Below are 21182 nucleotides of genomic sequence, written 5' to 3' on the forward strand. Positions count from 1 at the left end.
TCTTTCTTTCTTTCTTTCTTTCTTTCTTTCTTTCTTTCTTTCTTTCTCTTTCTCCTTTTCTTTCTTTCTTTTCTTTCTTCTTTCTTTTCTTTCTCTTTCTTTCAGAAAAATAAACTAAGAACTTACTAAGTGACACTTTGAAAAGTAGTTGAAATACAATGGAAAACTTAAAATTAGATATGACCTCTGCTTGCACAAAGTATATGTCTAGTGCAGGGACATAAACATTAAACAAATATCTACACAAATAATTTTAAAATGTCAACTGTGCATGTGCTTTAAAGAGAGGTAGATAGTGTTGTGAGAGTCTTTAACAGAAATGTTTTACTTTGTGAGACATCACTGCAAAGTGACACTAAAGTTGATATTAAGAAGATGTGTAGGAGTAACTTCTGTGAAGAGTAAGAGAAATAAAATACTTTGATTGTAAGAAATATGAACTAAGACCTTATGGTGGGCAGAAGCGCTGACTGCATCATATATAATAGGTAAGAAACTAAATGTGTGGGACAGAAAATTCAGGAGGCCATTGAGAATCTCGATGAGAAGACTTTTTTTTGCAGTCAAGGAACAAAACTTACATTTTGCTCAAAGACCGGTGCATACAAACATAAGAGTCAAAAGTCATGCAATTTACCCATATAACAAACCTGCATATGTACCCTTTGAACATAAAAGTTGGAAGAAAAAAAGAAAAAAGAAACAAAAATAAGAGTAAGATTGATTTATTTTCAATAGTTATTTTTTAGGATTTGACAGATCTTGCATAAGGTTCAGGATTTTTGACACCCTCAGTTATAATGACAGCAGAACTAGAAGTTGAAAAATCAAACAAAATGAGGGCTAGCTGATGTTTAGTAAAGGAAGTTTATTATCTGCAAAATGTATATTTTTACAAAGCAGGAAACAGGGGCCCAAATAAAGTAGGAACTATATATCAGATTACATTTCTGAGAAACCAGCTGAAATCGAGCCACCTGTGTTCTGCCTAAATAATAATGTATTCATTCAGAAATAATTAATATTTTCCTACTATGTGCTAGTCACCATTTTAAGTACTGGGACTTCTGTGCTCATAAAACTCATAGTATTGTGATGAACCCTGCAAAATTCAGTATGAACAGTCTATAATATGGGAATTACAGTTTATAATGCACATACATTTATTAAAGAGGCACTAAAATTAATGATGCTGTGTTAGGGAAGACTTACTGGAGCAAGTGACATCCACTTTCAGGTGGGGCAATTGAGAAACACAAGCCAGGCAACAGAGGTTTCGAATGCCTTGTCAATCACACAGAATAGGATATGAGAAAGGCAAGAGTTCAGAGGAAGCGATAAGTGGGTATTGAAAAATAAGAACAAAGTAATAAAAAGCCAACTTATTAAGATAATTGTTAGCCATGGTAAGGAATTTGGATTCATTGTAAGAGCAGTGGAAGTCATTATGGGAGTAATAAGATCGGATTTGCATTTCAGAAGGACCCCTATGGCTGTTGGGGGGATGCAGAATGCAAGGTCAAAACTTCAAAACTTGAGGCAAAAACGTGTTAAGAAACTGCTTAAATTATGCAGCCAAGCAATGTGGGGATCTGTTTTAGGATGGGAACAGTGAATAGAAAGAGAGTTGAAACCATTCCAAAAATGTACAGAAAGTGAAATTGACGTTACTTGATGCGTAAATGTATCAGGGTGGCAGATGAGAAGATAGGAAGACACAAGGAAGTGTGAGAATAGCACCGAAGTTTTACCATAAATCTTCCCTAGGAGTATTTTTAAAGATGGTAAGTTAAAATAACTGCGAATTTGATTTTTATTATACTGGTTACCTCTATGCATATATTCCTAAACAATACGTTATTTAATTTTTCCAGTTTTCTGAATTTTATCTAAATGGAATATACTTCTGTGACTTGCTTCTTTCTTTCAGGATTATATGTTTGACATTCACCTGTGTGATTGTGTTTAGCAGTACTTCATTCAATTTCATGCCTGTCCAGTGTGTTGAATGAATAAACCAAAATTAATTTATCTATTACATGGATGATATTCATTTGAGTGTTTCCAGATTTTTCAGTTATGAAAATGCTGAGAACATCATTTTACATGTCTCTTGATACACGTGTGTAACAATTTCTCTAAGATAATCATCCAGGAGTAGAACTCTAGGTGGTATGTATTCCAGGGTTTATAACCATTTATGCTTCACTTAGAATTATACATGCCAGATGTGCCACATCCATGTCCATGCCTGATATTGTCTGACTTTTCTTTTTCTCTCACTTTCGCCTTCTCTTTCACTCTCCCCTTTTTGTTCATTTCCTTCCTTCCTTCCTTTCTTCCTTCCTTCCTTCCTTCCTTCCTTCCTTCCTTCCTTCCTTCCCTTCTTCCTTTTTAAATCTATTGACTGTTAATGAAGTTAAACAATTTTCACAGATTTTGTGTTCATTTATATTTCTCAGTTGGAATTTTATGTTCAAAATTTTCTCATTTGTTTTTCTATTGGATTGTTTATATTTTAATTATTTTTAGTGTTTTTATATTGTGAATACTACTGATTTATCAGTTATATGTGCTGCAATTTTTCCTCATTTGAGACATTATTTTTCCCTTTAAAAAATATATCCTAGTCAGTAGTGGAAAATTAAACACTGCATGTTCTGATTCATGTTGAAGCTAAAATAGGTTGATATTATAGGAGTGAAAATTAGAACAGGCAGTATTAGAGGTTCGGAAGAATCATGGAATGGGGAGATAGAAATTTGTTAAGGAATGCAAAATTACAGCTCAATAGGAGGAATAAATTCTAGTCTTCTATACAACTGAAGGATAAATACAATTAATAATAATACATTATATAGTTTCGAATGGCTAGAAGGAGGATACTGAATGCTCCCAACACCAAGAAATAAAAGTTGAGGTGATGGATATGCTAAGTACCCTGATCTGATCACTACACATTATATGTATCAATATGTACCACATAAATATGTACAATTATTCTGTACCATTTAAAAAATAAAAATTTTAAGTTGTATCCTGAGACAAAAGGCAATTTTAAATTTTAACGTAATAAATGAAATCATTTCTTATTATTTTTATGCTTTCTGTGTCAACCTTTAAAAATCTATCTCTTCCCAGTGGTCATAAAGATAATTTCCTAAGTTGTCTTCTAAAGCTGCATAGACAGAGCTCTCATATTAAAACTATAATTCCCCAGGAAAATGTTTGTTTTTGTTATGGTATAGGTTCAATCCCAAAGCTTTTCCCTGTGGATAATATGTTGTTCTCACTTCCTGTATAGCCTAAGTAATCTCAGTAGGTCCAGATTGACCACATACTTATCTCCAGGCAGCTCTAAAGCCTGGTACTGACACTTGACCAATGCTGTGGTAACTAGAGAGAAATAAGGTCCAGTATAAGTACATGAAGTCTTTCAGAGTATGGCATAGCCTGTCAGCATTATTTAGTAGTAATGATTGGATGCTTTATTTGCACTTGGTTTCAGTGACGTAGGCTGGTGGGGTTGATGGTGAAAATTTATCTACATTTTCAAGCATACAAGTAGTAGTTTGAGACCTGGAGGCGAAACTGCTCTTCATTCTCTGCACCCTTCAGTACATATGCTTCTGTTGAAGTCCTGTATTCTTTACCTCTAAGAAAGTTTGGTAAGTATAACTGATTGTGTACTTTGAGTTCTTTCAGTAATTAAAAATTTAAGGTAATCAATATCTAATTAGTACACTCCATTTACTGAGGTCCCTCAGTTATGATATAAATTAAGTTTGCATGTATGGTGATTCTCATTCTGAGTTTTTTATCCTTCCAACATTCTATCCCTGCATGACCATCCTGTTATCCTAATTGACTACTTAATAATAACATTTAATATTTGGTAAAATAACTCAATGCCATGTTCTTCATATGGAGTATCTTATACATTCTTGGCAGTTTGCTCTCCATATAAATTTGACAGCCAGCCTGGCAAGTTTATTAAAAACAACTACAACAAAAGTACGTGAAACTACCTGGTCTCAGTGTTTTCTTTATAGAGACTTTATAAAGTGGCAGACTTAATTTATTGGATTTGAAATCATTCAAATAGACAGAATATTCTTAGGTCTGTTTGGGTAAGTTATATTTTTCTAGTTTGGTCTTTTCTAATTTATTGGCATAAAATTGTCCCTAGTATCCTATTATTATGTTTTAGTATCCGCAGCATTTGAAAATTTACCCCTGTTAATTCTTAATACTTATTGGCAATCCTCTCTTTTACTGATCACTCTTGGAGAAGTTTTGTCAATTTTATTATTCATTTAAAATAATAATTTTCTGTAACAGCTTAATGTTTATATGTTAATACTTTTTTATTAATTACTACTCTTAAACTTACTACCTTTTAATGTCTTTATTGATTTGTCTTTTCCATTGAATGTTCAGGACAAATTTAAGGTCATCTTCTTTTATAATATAGAGTATACATTTTGTCTTCATATCACTTTGCTGGGGTAATTTTGATATGCAATACTTTCCTTGGCATCAATTTTAAATGCTAATATTTGTTATTTCCATTATGATTTTCATTTATACCCAATGTGATAGAGGACTATTTCTTGGCTTCCAAATATAGATGTTGTTTTTAAATTTCCAAATTAATTTCCTTGTGTAAGAAGGCATAGTCATCATGAAAACAGTTCTTTGAAGCTTTTTAGACTGGCTTTTTGATTCAGAATATTGTCCATTTTCATTAAATGGCCTCTGTGCTTAAAAATAATATGTACCTGCCACTGAATGATTACAACTTTCTTTACACGTGTAATAGGTGAAACTTTTTAACAATGTTGTTCAATTTTTATATGTTCTCTATATATGTTTCCTGCTTGATATTTCATTTTCTGAGATATGCTTTGAAAATCATTCCGATGTTGATTATTTTGTCCAATTCTCCTTCAAGTTCTGTCGCATTTATTTTTTACTTGTTGGCTTTATTGGTAAACTCTGATATACAATGCATATGAATGAACAAATGAATCATTTTTATTACATGACAACCCTCTTTACTGCTGATGATACTTGTAACACTTAAAATCTAATTTGCATGATATTGATAAAAGTACACAATATTTCTTGTAGTTGCTTTTGCCTAGTATGTTATTTTCCATGACTTTATAGTTAGTCTTTCTCTGTACTTATCATTTATGTAGATCTCTTATGAACAGCATGTGGTTGGATTTCTTTTTCTAAAATCAACCTTTCAATCTTTAATTGTAGTTAAAGGTTATAGTGTGTGTGTATGCATTAACTGGTATATTTTGATTTATATCTATCAGCTCCGTTTGTGCTTTCTTATTGTTCTTTCATTCCTAAAGTTTATTTCTGCTTTCTTCACATTTGTACTTGTTGATTTATCTCATACTACCTAATTGGTTTTCCTAGTCTAGAAATTATAAAATCTACTTAATTCGGCTAACATTAACTATTACTTTTGAGTATGTATAACTTAATTAATAACATCTAATTATTAACAGATATTTTCTTCCATCTCCATTCAAGGACCTTAGATCACATTACCCTTAAGACCTCTTCCTGCCTTATACAGCCTTTGTGATGGTTAATATTAGGTGTCAACTTTATTAAATTGAGGGATACCTAGATGACTGGCAAAGTATTGTTTCTGGGTATGTCTGTAAGGGTGCAGCCAGAGGAGATGGACATTTGAATCAATGGACTTGAAGAGGAAGATTCACCCTCGGTGTGGCTAGGTACCATCCAATCAGCTACTAGCATGGCTAGAACAAAGCAGCCAGAAGAAGGAGCATGCAGTTTGCTGAATATTTTGTTCTCTCTTTCTTCCTGTGCTAGACATGGCTTTCATTCCTCCTGCTATTGAACATTAGATTCCTGGTTCTTTGGGCTTTGGACTCTGGAACTTGCACTAGCAGCCTCCTGGGGGCTCTCAGGCCTTTGGACAGAGACTGAAGTCTACATTGTCAGCTTCCTTAGTTTTGAAGCTGTTGGACATGAACTGAGCCACTACTGGCTTCTCTCTTTCCCCAGTCTGCAGACAACTCATCATGGGACTTTGCCTTGTAATTGTGTGAGATAATTCTCTCTGATAAACTCCTTTCTATACATACATATATCCTACTGGTTCTGTCCCTCTGGAGAACACTGACTAATACAGACTTCATATTTTATTTTTATATTATTTAACTTTCAAAGTCATTAGTCTTGTATTATTTCATTCTACCAATGTCTAATTTAATTAAATGTGTCACTTGATAGGGTTTGACTGTGTCCCCACCCAAATCTCATCTTGAACTGTAGTTCCCATAATCCCATCCCCACATGTCATGAGAGGTCATTGAATCATGGGGGCAGTTACCTTCATGCTGTTCTTATGATAGTGAGTAAGTTCTTGTAAGATCTCATGGTTTTACACAGGGCTTTTCCCCTTTTCTCCTTCCCACCTCCATGTGAAGAAGGACGCATTTGCTTCCCATTCTGCTATGATTGTAAGTTTCCTGAGGTCTCTCCAGCCATTATGAACTGTGAGTCAATTAAGCTTCTTTCCTTTAAAAATTACCCAGTGTTGGTTATGTCTTTATTAGCAGAAATGAGAACAGACTAATATACCACTTTTCTTGTTTTTTTTTTCTTCTTGTTTATCAAATCATAAATATGGCATCTTTTTCATTCTCCCTCAAGTAACTCTTTCAGAATTTCCATTACTATGGATTTTTTAAGGGTAAATTTTTATGTGATTCATCACATAAACAGAACTAAAGACAAAACCACACGATTATCTCAATAGATGCAGAAAAGTCTTTCAATAAAATTCAATATCCCTTTATGTTAAAAATCTAAATAAACTAGATATTGAAGGAACATATCTCAAAATAGTAAGAACCATTTATGACAAACCCACAGCCAATATCATACTGAATGGGCGAAAGCTAGAAGAATTTCCCTTGAAAACTGACACAAGACAAGGATGCCCTCTCTTATCACTCCTATTTAACATAGTATTGGAAGTTCTGGCCAGAGCAGTTAGACATGAGAAAGAAATAAAGGGCATTCAAACAGGAGACATGAAGTCAAACTATTGCTGTTTGCAGATAACATGATCATATCTCTAGAAAACCCCATCATCTCAGCCCAAAAGCTTCTAAGCTGTTAAGCAACTTCAGCAAAGTCTCAGGATACAAAACCAATGTGCAAAAATCTCTAACATTCCTATACATCAACAACAGGCAAGCCGAGAGCCAAATCACAAATGAACTCCCATTCCCAATTACTACAAAGAGAATAAGATACCTAGGAATACAACTAACAAGGAAAGGGAAGTGAAAGATATCTACAAGGAAATGGTTTTCTTAATCTCCTTTTCTGATTATTCAACATTACTGTATAAAATGCAATTGATTTTTGCATACTGATTTTAATATTTTATCCTGTATCTTTTTTTGGATATATTAGTTCTAACAGTTGTGTGTGTGTGTTTGTCCATGTGTGTGTAATCTTTAGGGTTTTTTACATAAATGATCATTTTATCTATGAACAGAGATAATTTACATCTTCCTTTTCTATTTGTCATTTGGAACCCTGCTTCAGATTGGATGACAGAACATATATATACATGGCTTTGATATATGGCCTAACTTTCCTTATAACCTAATAGCTAGGGTTACAGTGATCAACTGCAGAGAGAGAGATATGAAGAGAGATAGTGCATTCAAGAGAAGGCATCATCTATTTCTAAAGTAGACTCAGAAGTCATATAGCGTCATTTATTCCTTCGGCTCCACTTTATTTATAAGAAATTAGTCACTAAGGTTAATACATAAACTGAAGCAGAATTAGACTCCATCTTTTGATAAGAGAATTTGAAATATGTTGTAAAATTACCACATATGTCATATATTTTAACAACAGAAAACGATAAAGAGTATAGTTAAATGTATAAATGTTAGGACATGAAGTTAAGGTATACTTCACAAAATTGTATTTATTTCATTGATGATTTAGAGAGAAAGTCACCTGTTGAGAATGTAGAGGGAGGTGGCAGTTTCCGAACTTAGGTATTTGCTGAAGTACTGAGAAATTGATACTAAAAACTGTAAAATAATCTAAAATATAAATTGGAAGTGATAATATTGTCAAGTTATTTTGGAATTTTTTAGTGGTATTTATTAAGCGTAACTCTTCAGAACTAAACAGATTACAAGTCCAAGATAGAGACTACAGACAACTTGTGCAGGTATTTCTTCAGGACTTATCAAAGCATATACATCTGAATAAGGTTGATGATGGAGAATACAGAGACAAATACAGAAATCAAATAATGAGGTTGAAGCTAGAAATAAAAAAGGAAGGAAGCTAAGTGGTATAGAGTATCAAGGCTGAACACCAATTTGAGACAGAAACACTGGTGAATTTCCAGAAGTGATCCAAGAATAATGCAGAGTTCAGAACTTGCTATCCATCGTTGTTAGGAGTCTAGTCAGATTAAAAGACTTGAACTATTGTGTCTGACAAATTCCCATGCAGTCCTTAGCATTAATCTAAACTGAACCAACAAAATTAGGAATCAGTTCACCAAGCATATTGAGGACATATATACACATATATAATCAATTATATATAGAATTACATTGTGTGTGTGCGTGTGTGTGTGTGTGTGTGTGTGTGTGTGTGTGTATTACAGTTCTATAATATCATAAAAGGGCTTTTTTTTCTGTCTTGGGATTTTGAACTCTTCCCTCCTACTCACTAGCTACCTACACACAAACACACACACACACACACACACACACACACACACACACACACACACAGGAGAAGCATGAGTGTTCTAAGGCTCTCTTACAATGAATATTATATTTCCCTGAGGCAATATGATCATGAGACTTTGCTTGACTCTAAATAACATTCACTTATTCTCATTGACTGCTGGGGAAAATATGCAATAGAAAGAACAAGGAGCCAAATCAAAGAATAAATCACTCCAGTTATCCTAGCTAGGATCACCAAACCAAAAAAGAGAAGAGTAGAAAAAGAATCAAAGGCTAACATGCTGATTATTCCCTGATCCAGTCCAAAAAGGCAATGGCCACTAGAATTCACAGACCTAGATAATCTTGGGTATACAGTGTTTAATTAAATTCAATATATTTCATGGTTTGAGAAACCTATAGGAATTGTAGTGGTCAACAAGTTAATAAAAATTATTCATAATCCAACTTCATCTGTTATATCAGCAAACCTTTATATACATTTCTAAATGTGACACATAATGTTTTTACATGCTCTTTTTTTCATTAGAAACTAAAGAGGATTTTAAAAACATTTCACTTTGGGCTGTTTATCACATTTCAATATACATATCTGGATAAATTGCCATTTTTCACAATTATGCATTTTAACATCTTATGCCTCTTGGGAAAGTTCAACAAAATATTTTCTGACTTAAAATTACTGCTTTAGTTTTCTTGTGTAGCTTATGGTAATAATTTATTGTTTCACTGTCATGTAAAATCTACCGTTATATTCATATCATGTTGTGTATATGCATCTTCAGTTGTCTAGTGACAAAAACAAAACATTGGCCCACACTACTAAGCAGAATGAGTTGGAAATTTAGAGTCATCACGTAGTTATAATTTTGTAACTTTGAACAAGTTTCAAAAGGTTCGTGCTTTATTTTTCTCACCTATACAATGACCATGCTAAAACTAGCCCTTCTTAATTTATAATGGTATTACAAAAATTAAAAACTATAATAGATGTAAAAGATATCCATCTTAGTCTGTTTTGTGTTGTTATGACAGAAAAGAGGTTTATTTATCTCATCGTTCTGGTGGCTGCATAGTCTAACAGCCTGGTGCTGGAATCTGCTTGGCTTCTGGTGAGGGACATGTAATGCATCAAGCATGATGGAGTAATGGAAAGGCAAGCGGATGTAGGCAAAGAAGGAGGCGAACAAAGGAAACTGACCCACTTCATAACAGCATTGTCCTGTGGGAACTAATCTCGTCCTGTGTGAATTACTGTTGTCTGTTTTGCCAGAGTGAAAACTCACTCACTACCACAAGAAAAGCACAAATCTACTCACGAAGGATCCACCCCATGACTCAAGAACCTCCTTCTAGGCCTCAGCTTCCAACACAGCTGCAATGCCAACCAAGCTTTAATGTGAGTTTTCATGGGCATAAACCACATCCAAACCATGCCAATATTTGTACATTTTAATGTTCTTTTAAAATATAAGTAAAATTTTCATAGATAATAAGTAGAACTATTTAAGATAATAAATGAAATATGAGAAGGTACAATTTTAAGCCAGAGAAAAGAGTTTTCAGTGCACAAATAAATGTTGAGTTAAAAGTCAAAGTGAAGGTATTGCCTAACTTGTTTTCTTAACAGAGCGTGTAGAAAACAGGTTTTCTGAATTGCTTCTCTGAAATTTCCTAAAAGTAACAGATGACAACTAGTTTGCCTTGAATTCTATCCCCATTCCTTCCCCTTTTTCATTAATAGATAGCAGGCTTCCATGTAGCTGATTCTCATTCACAAGTCAGAGACTAGTCTGGCTCATATAAACCATGCAGGCCAGGCACGGTGGCTCATGCCTGTAATCCCAGCACTTTGGGATGCCAAGGTGAGTGGATCACTTGAGGTCAGGAGTTCAAGACCAGCCTGGTCAACATGGTGACACCCAGTCTCTATTAAAAATACAAAAATTAACCGTGTGTGGTGGTGTGCACCTGTAATCCTGGCTATTCGGGAGGCTGAGGCAGGAGAATTGCTTGAACCTGGGAGGTGGAAGTTGCAGTGAGCTGAGATGGTGCCACTGCACTCCAGCCTGGGCAACAGAGCAAGACACCATCTCAAAATAAATAAATAAACAAACCTTGCAAAGATGTTTGATTTCATATGACTACCAGCATCATGGGAACAGGTACATGATATCTTTCGACCCCTCTCTCCCACACATTATTAGAAGCCCCTCCCAATAAAGCTACACTTTTATAAACATAACAACAATATCCCATAATAAGTCAATGATGTATTATTAGGGAACTTAGCAGTTCAAAGATGCTTATCCTCAGTTATCTCCTATAAATCATCATATTGATTATAAGTAATTTTTCCTACTTATAAGCAATTTTACTCTGATCTATCTCAGGATTATATTAAGAGGGTGGAGAGGTAATGGATCTTTCTCTATATAATATATAAAAGAAATGTCACTGAAGACACTTAAATAAGATTGGGAAACAAATGGAATATTTGTATATGAGCAGAGGCAGGGACATTCTCAATAATAAACTTTTAAAAATAAGAATATGAAGGAGAAAATTAAAGAAGCCCCAGAAAGTCTCTAACTCTCATGCTTGCAACTCTAAGCAGCTTACTGGAATCCTATTTAAGCTTTAGAAATCCAAAATAGCTTTCTGGTTATTCTTCCCATGGTCGAATGAGAACATTGATAATACTGGCTAAATGCTGAGACCATGCTTTTCTTTGTCATCATTTCAGGGACTTTGCAGTTAATCATCACAACAAGCCTACATAGCCAGTACTTTTAGTACCCCAGTACTTTACATAAGCACCCCGAGTCTCAATGATATAGTCATTTTATTCATGTAACTTGTTTATTGAAGAATTTTAATTGAGAAGAATATAATTACTGCCTGAAATAAAAGATTATTAATACTCTGTTCTCTTTATATTTCATGCACCTTCAGTTAAATCTCTTTTACGTCTTCTTTCCTGGTGCAGGTTTCATAGAGGACCTTGACTGCTTATAATGGTTGAAGGTAGCGAGATCATCTTGTAGGCATCTCCTACCCCTATCTCCAACTCTCTTCAATGGCCAGAGAATTGACAAAATGAGAAAGAAAAGGTCTTTTTATTTAGCTGACGGTGGTTATAACTCCTCTCCTTTCTTGCTTATTACTGCTTTTTTAGCTGGTGCTGACTGATATCTTTGTGGCAAGTATTCAAAAGCAGTCTTTCTGTGGAGGCACACCTTTAAGGGTTTCTTTATCCACGATTCTTTGGATTTCTAATTTTGTTGGTTCAGTTTGGATTAATGTTAAACACTGCACTGGGATTTGTCAGAGCCAATTCAGGTCTTTTTATGAGAATGGACTTCAATAAACGATGGAAAGCAAGGCCTGAGCTCTTTATTTCTTTTAGATCAGTTTTTCTAGCAATTTACACACTGTTTCTTTTCACCATTGGCCCTAAGCCTTGATACGCTATACCAATTTCCTTCCCTTTCTATTTCTAGCATAAGCTCCTGAAAGTTGTCAGATTCAGAATGAAATTACTTGTGTCAAATCCTAACAAAAATAAATATTTCCAGGAGACTGAAAAGGGAGGGCCCTTATGCATACATCTTTACGGTAAAAACTATCACAAAGACTCTCCAAAGAGCTCTTACACACACATGCCTGTAACAAGAACTTTTGCCAAGGACTTTCTAAACTGCAGCTTGCTGCATGAGTCACAAGGAGAGCCAGCCAGATACACAAAAAAAACTTGCCTGATACATTCTCTTTACTAATGAACTGGCATCAACTACTGTGATAAGCCCCTGTAACCAATGCTCTCTTTGTTTCAGAGAAAATTAAGTGTATTTCTTTCTTTTGCCTTTAAAATATCACCCCCTTGCCTCAAACACTTTGAATATGCATGTGGTCCCTATAGCCTATATATCCCGATTTTCAAATCCACTGCACACTCTCAAATAAACTCAGTATCACTGGAGAATCTCTGTGATTTAGGTTGACAAGCCTTGATATTTGATTTCCTACATTTGTCTCTGTACTATCATGGCCTTTGTTCAGACACACACTTCCATTAATCTTGGATAGACAACCTGTGCTAATTGTCTGCAGTCCTCATCCTTGAGTTTGTAACCTGGATACTTCCAATGAGTACACCCGAATGATTTGTCTCCAATTCTCTTCAATCACTAATACTTACTCCAAACCCAAATCCTAGCTCCTACCATAAGAGCATTCCACAGAGTTGCTAAAGTCACCTTGACTGACAAACTGGCAGCCATATTGGGAAAGATACCAGCAAGACGGCTCAAACCCAATTAACTGACCTGGTATTCAATTGCACCCAAAACAGGGAATCCAGGCTCATTTATTGTCTCTGCCTCTCTATGGCCTGACAACTCTCCTTTTTACTTCACTATTTGCATAAACATATGGACAGATTAGTGAATCTGATCCAGTAGCAGATATCAAAGTGGTTCATGGAAAGACAATATCCTCTTTTTTAATATACTTTCAATCTCTGTCAGTGATTCTCTTTGAACTTTTTCCCTTTATACGGCCTCAAATTTGGGAAATAGTCTTTCATCACACTTTGTTTTCACTCTTGCTACATAGAAACCACTCCGAAAGCTAATGGCAGAAAACAGCAATTTTTAAACAGTTTTTTTCTAAGTTGGGCAAACATGGTGGCAGGTGGCTGGAATCACCTGAAGGTATCCTAACTCATATGACCAGCAGTTAATGCTGGTTATGTTCTGGGACCTAAGCTGGGGCTGTAAGCCAGAGCACCTATATTAGGACTCTCCATGTGGCCTGAAATTCATCACAGCATTCTGGCCACATAGTGGCTCAGGGATCCAAATGCAAGTAGACAAGGCAAATAGCTAAGGAGAACCAGAGTTCCGTGGATTTTTTTTTTTTTTTTTGCCATGCAAGTTCTGCTGTTTCATTTCTGCTGCATTCTACTGGTTGTAAACAAGTCACTAAGGTCAGTCAGCTCAGATTCAAGGAAATTAACATCTCAATGACAGGAGTGTCAAAGAATCTGCAGATATGTTTTAAAACCATCACAGTAAACAATTCTGACATTTTCTACTCCATATCTCCATGCCTAAGACTGTTTTATATAGACCAGAAGAATGAATGGATATAGGTAGTGCCTAGAGGGACTGAGTAAGCATGGCGATCACTTAAGGTGCCCAAGGAGAGGTGTGTGTCCCCAAGTTTAGGCAGTCCTCTTTAGAATTCAGAGCACTTATTTATTTTTAAATATTTTTATTTACCAGCTTTATTGAGATAGAATTCTAACACAATGTAATTAACTCATTTGAAGCATACAATTCAATGGTTTTACATTGCTGACACAATTAGGCAATCATCACCACAATTAATCTTATAATATTTTCATCACTCTGAAAAGAAACCACATACCCATTAGCAGTCACTCCCCATTACTTCCAATCCCAGCTCCTGGAAACCACTAATTTATTCTGTCTCTAAAGATTTACCTATTCTGGCTATTTGATATAGTTGGTATCATACAGTATGTGGTATTTTCTAACTGACTTCTTTCACTTAGCTTAATGTTTTCAGGATTTCTCCCTGTTGTAGCCTGTGTCAATATTCTGTTACATTTTATGACAGAATAACATCCCATTATATGGATACATAACACTTTGCTATTCTACTTGTCTGTTTGTGGACAGTTGGGTTGTTTCCAGTTTTTAGCTATTATGAACAATTCTGCTATGAACATTCAAGTATGAATTTTTGTGTAGACATATGATTTCACTTATTTTGGGCATATTATTAGGAGTGGAATTGCTGGGTCATATGGTGACTCTATATTTAACTTTTTGAGTAACTGCCAGAGGATTTTCCAAAGCAGTTGCATCATTTTATATTCCCACCAACAAATGGTCCAATTTATCCATTTTCTCACCAAAACTTATTATATTTCTTTGTGATTATAGCTATCCTAGCAGGTGTGAAATGGCATTTTATTTTGGTTTTCACTTGCCCTTCCCCACTGGTTAATGATTTTGAGTATTTTATTATGTTCTTATTGGCCATTTATTTATCTTGTTTAGAGAAGTATCTATTTAAATATTTTGATAATTTTAAACTGTTCATTTGTTCTGTTTTGTTTATAATTATTGAATCATGAGAGTTCATATATGCTGAAGCCAGCCCTATCAAGTATATAATTAGCATTTTTCCCATATTGTGGTTGTCACTTCACTTTCTCTATGACACACTTTCAAGCACAAACATTTTAATTTTGATGACATCCACTTTATGTGTTTGTTTTCTTTTGTCATTTATGCTTTTAGTGTCATGTATGAGAAACCATTTCCTAATTCAAGGTCACCAATGTTCATTTCTATGTTTTATTCTAAGAGTTCTTGTCGTTTCACATTTTATATTTAGATTTATCATCCATTTTATATTTGAGTATGGATGTCTAATTTTCTCAGGACCATAGTTGAAAAAAGTATTCTTTCTACTGTTGTTAAATTATCATGGAACTCTTATCAAATATCAATTGACTATAATATAAACGTGCATTGGTGAACTCTACATTTTATCCCAATACTCTATATGTATTTATTTCTCTTTTGTTTCAGCTATGGAACCTAGTCACCAATCCCCCACCCACCTCCAAAAACAAGAAGATGCAAATTCAATATATTTAACCATAACACTGTACCATGTTGGTATACTCATGAATGAGATGCATGCCAAGCCATGGCCTGAAAGGAGATTCAAAAGCCAAGTGAGGCTTAATTCCCCTTGAATAATAAGAGTTGCCTAGGCCAGGTGTGGTGGTTTACACCTGCAGTCCTAACACTTCAAGATGCCAAGGCAAGAAGATCACTTGAGACCAAGAGTTAGGCATGGTAGCAGTGCACCTATAGCCCCAGTTACTCTGGAGGCTAGGGTGGGAAGATCTTTTGAGCCCAGGAGTTCTGGCTGCAGTAAGCCATGATTGCGCCACTGCCCTCCAGCCTGGGCCACAGTGAGAGATTCTGTCTCAAAAAAAAGTTGTGTAGATCATAAGATTCCTAGGCAGAAGATGAATCATCTGTGGAAAATCTGAATTAATTACATTGGCCTATGTTTCTTAAACTGGCCAAGCAAATAAAAGAGTGGCTTAGCTTGAGTTACTTTTCTTAGCAACCAGCTTCCTCTTTGTAGTTCAGTGAGGCTAACCCCTGGCCAAAGTTTTTCTACCTTTAATCTCAATTTTCATAATGAAGAGAATAAAATATATGCAGTCCTGAAAACCTCATTTCAACTTCAAACTGAACTAAACCACCACTTCCCAAATTATGCCATTTATCTCTAAATAAATTGAGCCTGGCAGCCCAACCACAATGTGAGGCTCTACACAGAGAATTCCTGCGCTGAAGCAATTTAGCAGACTTCATTGCTGACAATAAAGTGCTTTTGTCAAAATCAAGTCTTTAATTTCATCACTGCAGATAAATAGCTTAAGCTGCAATCCAATAGTAAAAGCTACACATTGAAACTCATTTAAAAAGAATATAACCAATTAGTTGAACAAATGGACATTAGATTCTGGTAGGAGAATATCTAAGGTCAAAACAAGAGTGGGACATCACAGTACTGGATAAAAGGGAAAAAAAGTAGAAGAGTACAAAAAAAAGAAGGCTAAGGTTGCAAAAATTATGCGATTTAAAAAATATGTAGCAATATGTGGACAAAATATTTAGACAATGATGTTTACAAGCTATTTTTGCACCACACAGTTGTATACATGCACAATGTATCAGGGACATAAATGATCCTTGCCAGCATAGCTTACCCAATTTAAGAACAGTTTTTGAAGAAAGCCAGTATTTTAACAAAGGAGTTTCATTTTCAAAGTGTGTGCTGATCATGAGACAGCTCTGTTCATGTGTAGGGGTTCGTACTGCCTATATGTGTAAACTTGCCTGGTAGCAGTTGACCTCAATTACTTTCAAAATTCCTAATGACCTGATGGCCCAAACCACACCATGAACAATAATTTATTTTTATAATTTATTCAGTTATCTATGACTTCAAATAGTGAAATTATACAATCTTTGGCCCAAATAAGAACGTATTTATTTGTTTAGTATTATCTTTGAAAGCTACCAAAGAAAAATTTTATTGAGAAGTAACATATAGACAATACCTGCTAGTAGGCTCAATGTCAAGTCCTGCATAAATCAGACATTGCTTGGCAATTAAGTTTCTAAATATAGATGCTCCTTGACTTATGATGGAGTTACAGCCTGATAAACCCACCATAAGTTGAAAATATCATAGTCGAAAATATATTTAACACACCTAAGCTGCTGAACATTGTAGCTTAGCCTAGCCTACCTTAAATATGCTCAGAACATTTATGCTTATTTTACAATATAAAGTGTTGAATATTCCCAGTAATTTATTGAATACTATGCAGAAAGTGAAAAACAGTATGGTTCTATGGGTACTCAAAGTGCAGTTTCTATGAAATGTGTATCACTTTCACATCATCACAGTCAAAAAATTATGTGGAGACATCATAAGTCAGGGACTTTCTGTACTCATTTGCAAGCTATATAAGTATAGCCCAATTCTCTCAAACTTCTCCAGGTCATGTATATAAATAAGGGAAAAATTAATATGATTGATTACATTTTATTCTTCCTCTTACTTGCCTATGCTGGTTACTCAAGCCACTCAAAGTCTTACCTAGTGTTGGGGTCCATAATGGTGTCTCATGGCTCATGTTCTGCTTTGGACTACTTTCTTGATGAGGATTACAATAGAAGACACTCGGAGATGGCAAGACACCACTGCCAAGACTGATATGGTAAAAAAGACATGGTTGATATCCTCACAGGCATACAAACTTGTTGAATCCAACCGTTGTTTTGTTTTCTTTATCAGGAAAAGTGTCTCTTTTCCCCCACTACTTTGTCACCTCGGTACTAGATACAGTGACCATGCAATTAATTGTCAAAGCTGGGGTAAATGGGAGTGCTAAACAATTGGGACATCAGGTCAATTGAATAATGTGCAACTATGCAGGGTAAAATAGGACGTATGGTCATCCTACTACTAGATCTCTGCTCCATGGACTCCCATTTCTTACAGGGTCCCTTGTCAAAAAAGCTCCTATACATTCTGCTTACATTTTAGTCTCAATTGGCTTATATAGAAGTTGATGTATCCCAGGATAATAAAACAATGACTGAGAGAGGCCACTATTAGCTTTTCCTATGTGCCCCACCTCAAATTCCCCCATAAAAAGAGAAGCACTTTTTTCCTTGTTCTCATTTAGACTGGAATTCTCATTTCACAAATTGTCTCCTGGTGATGTACAATCCACCACCTTTGTAGACCTGTCTGGGCACAGCTCAATTTCCATTTAGGATTGAGAGCAGCCCCTCCTATATTAATATAAATTTGAACTAAAATGAGTTTAGGCATAAAGATCTCAGATTTATGCATTTAAAAATAAGTAACTTCAAACCTATATACATACATATATTACATATACATATGTGTGTGCATATACATATATATGCATGTGTGTGTGTGTGTATATATATATATATTCCCTTTTATCTATAGACCCAAAAGAGGGAATCAGTAAACAGGAAGGGAAGGAGGAAAAAGAGACTAAAAGTGAGACAGAAAATAAAAGCATTCTCAAAAATCATTAATGCTGAACCCAGCACTTCAGAATTATTGAATAGAGGAGAAATTTTATAAAAGTAGTTTTAAAGAAAGATGTCAACTCAGAAACCTGGAGCCACTTATTAGTTTTTAGAGTGAAAACTTTTGAATCAAAAATAGGCAAGTAAACATTATTTTGTATTCCTTTCAGCACACTGATGATATTTTGTTGTGTGATGGATTGAAGTTGTTTCAGATATTCTATAATTTCAGTGATTTTCACCCACTGAGACTCTATTCAGATAAAGGGATCAATCTAAATTTTGATGGTTAAGAATTGTGTGTGCCACTTTTCAATCACATTTCAAGAAATCAACTGAATATACCAAATAATTCCAAAGCACTTTTGTCCTTTCTCAACCATTTGAATGTGGGTTTCAATGGGACCAAATTTTAATCCTTTTTTAGCACAAAGTAGAAAGTTATTAACAAAAATTGCAAGACAAAAATCAGAATTGTCATATAGTATCTTGGATTTTAAAAGTGTTTGAAATAACTATAAAGAAGCATTTTCACAGTTTTAAAATTCATTAAGGATTATAGAATCTAATGTACTCCAGCCTCTTTTATCTTTTATATATTATCAGGAAGATCTGAATAAAATTAAGATTCTTCTAATCCTATGCACTAGTGATTATGGCTTATACTACATACTTTCAAAACTCTGGTTCTAATCAGTCCATTGTTTTGAGAACAGAAAGAGAAGTTGGAATGTTTTTAAATGAATGGATTTTATAAAGCCTTGTGGACGATGGTTTGTTAAGATGCTAGAAACAATCTCTCCCATCCTACGTGCCCTCTGTCAATGGAACATTTCAGCTCCTCCCACTAAGTGGCAGTGTCTACTTGCTATGTCTTTGAATCTGGGATGTTCCTATGACTTTCTTGATGAAAAGAATGTGGTAAAAGGACACTAAGCAAACTCTGAGGCTTGGCTTTAAGAGACCTTGAAGCTTCAATTTTCACCCTCTTAGGTTTTGAATAGCCATGGCTATACTGCTGAAGAGGAAAGTGAGCTAGAGGCCTTGGTTATATCCACCAATCGCCAGACATAAGTGAAGCCATTTTAATTGTCCAGCACCTTTTAGTCTCTGGATAATTGCTATCACATGAATGATCTCAGCCAATATAAAAGAACTAGCCAAGTGAGCCTTAATAAACTAAAGAAGTGTAATTAATGAATCCTTGACAATTTGGGGGAGTTATTTGTGATATAGGAATAAAAAATAGATAAAATCTCAAATCCCACTATAATTTCCTTCTCTGTAATTATAATGAAAAATACATTTCTTTCCTCTCAAAAATTGAACTTCCATCTTGGCCCATTCTTTCTCGCATTTATCCTTTGTCAATTATGTCTTCTTTTTCATGTATATCATGCGTTTTCTACTATTACCTTTATATCGTTTCTTCCTATTCACATTTAAATATCGTTTATTGTGTTTTATCTTAAAATATAGTTTTCAGCCCTATTATCACCTCTAATTATTAGCACTTTTTCTCTTCCTTTTACAATTTAAAAGGCAGCTACCCTCAGTGATTTTGCTTTCACTTCATTTTTTCATCTCTGTGAAATCTAATTCTGGATTACCACTGAAACTGCTATTACCAATCATCTTGCTACTCTTAAATCCACTATAAATTTCTTAGTTTTATCTGACTGAAATTCCCTGTTTCTCTTGATATAATGAGACATTCCCTTGTCCTTTAAACACCCCCTTGACTTTGTAACACTTGATATTCCTGGTTTTACTCTAACAACTCTATCACGTTCTTCTTGGTGTTCTTAGATAATTCCTTCTATTCTGCTCATCCGTTAAACTGTGGTTTCCTTTAGACCAGTGGTCAGCAAATATGGCCTGCAGGCCAAATCCAGACCTCTGCATTTTTTGGAACTGAAGTTTTATTAGAACTGATCGTTCACATACTACCTATGGTTACTTTCATGTCACAATACTTGTGTTGAGTAGTTGTGACAGAGACCATACAGTCTTTCAAAGCATAAAATATTTTCTATCTGACCCTTTACAGAAAAAGTTTGTTGATCCCTGACATAGAGATCTAGCATGAGCTTTATCCTAATTTTACTATAAAACTTCGCTAAATGAGCTCAACAACCACACACAATGAGACTATCATATATGTAGTTGATAACTCCCAAAAATCTTGTCTCTAAGCCAGACAATAGATTCAAATCCTGTATTGGATATTCCCCCTTCATTTATCCATTCCATTATCCACTACTTTACTCTGATTGGTAACTAAAGAAGCTAGCCTCTAGTGGACTGGATTCCCTTACCCTTTTCTTTTAATTGGTTTACTTCAAGTGAAAATAAAAATGGAAGGGCAAAAGGAAAGAGAGGTCAGGGTATGTATTCCACTGGCTCTCTTCCTGACAAAATACAACTCGACAGTGATTTTTCTTTTACTGAAGGCAGTGTCTTTTTTCCTGTGATGCTTTTCTATAGCTATATGTCTTCTCAAATCCTGGTTACTGTTCATTCGCCTTTCTACCTTAGGCCCAAGTAAAGGCTTCCATCTGTTGCTAACCTCAAGTGTTTAATCAATCTTTTGGTTTTCCTTAAGCACTACCTATATTTTATAACAGTTCTACAATAAAATCATCTTAGTTATTCATTAAGGAGGTGCTTTCTATTTTCTTCCAGG

This window comes from Sapajus apella, unplaced genomic scaffold (assembly GCF_009761245.1).
Source record: "Sapajus apella isolate SASKATOON/1434 unplaced genomic scaffold, GSC_monkey_1.0 scaffold17, whole genome shotgun sequence".
Taxonomy (NCBI): domain Eukaryota; kingdom Metazoa; phylum Chordata; class Mammalia; order Primates; family Cebidae; genus Sapajus; species Sapajus apella.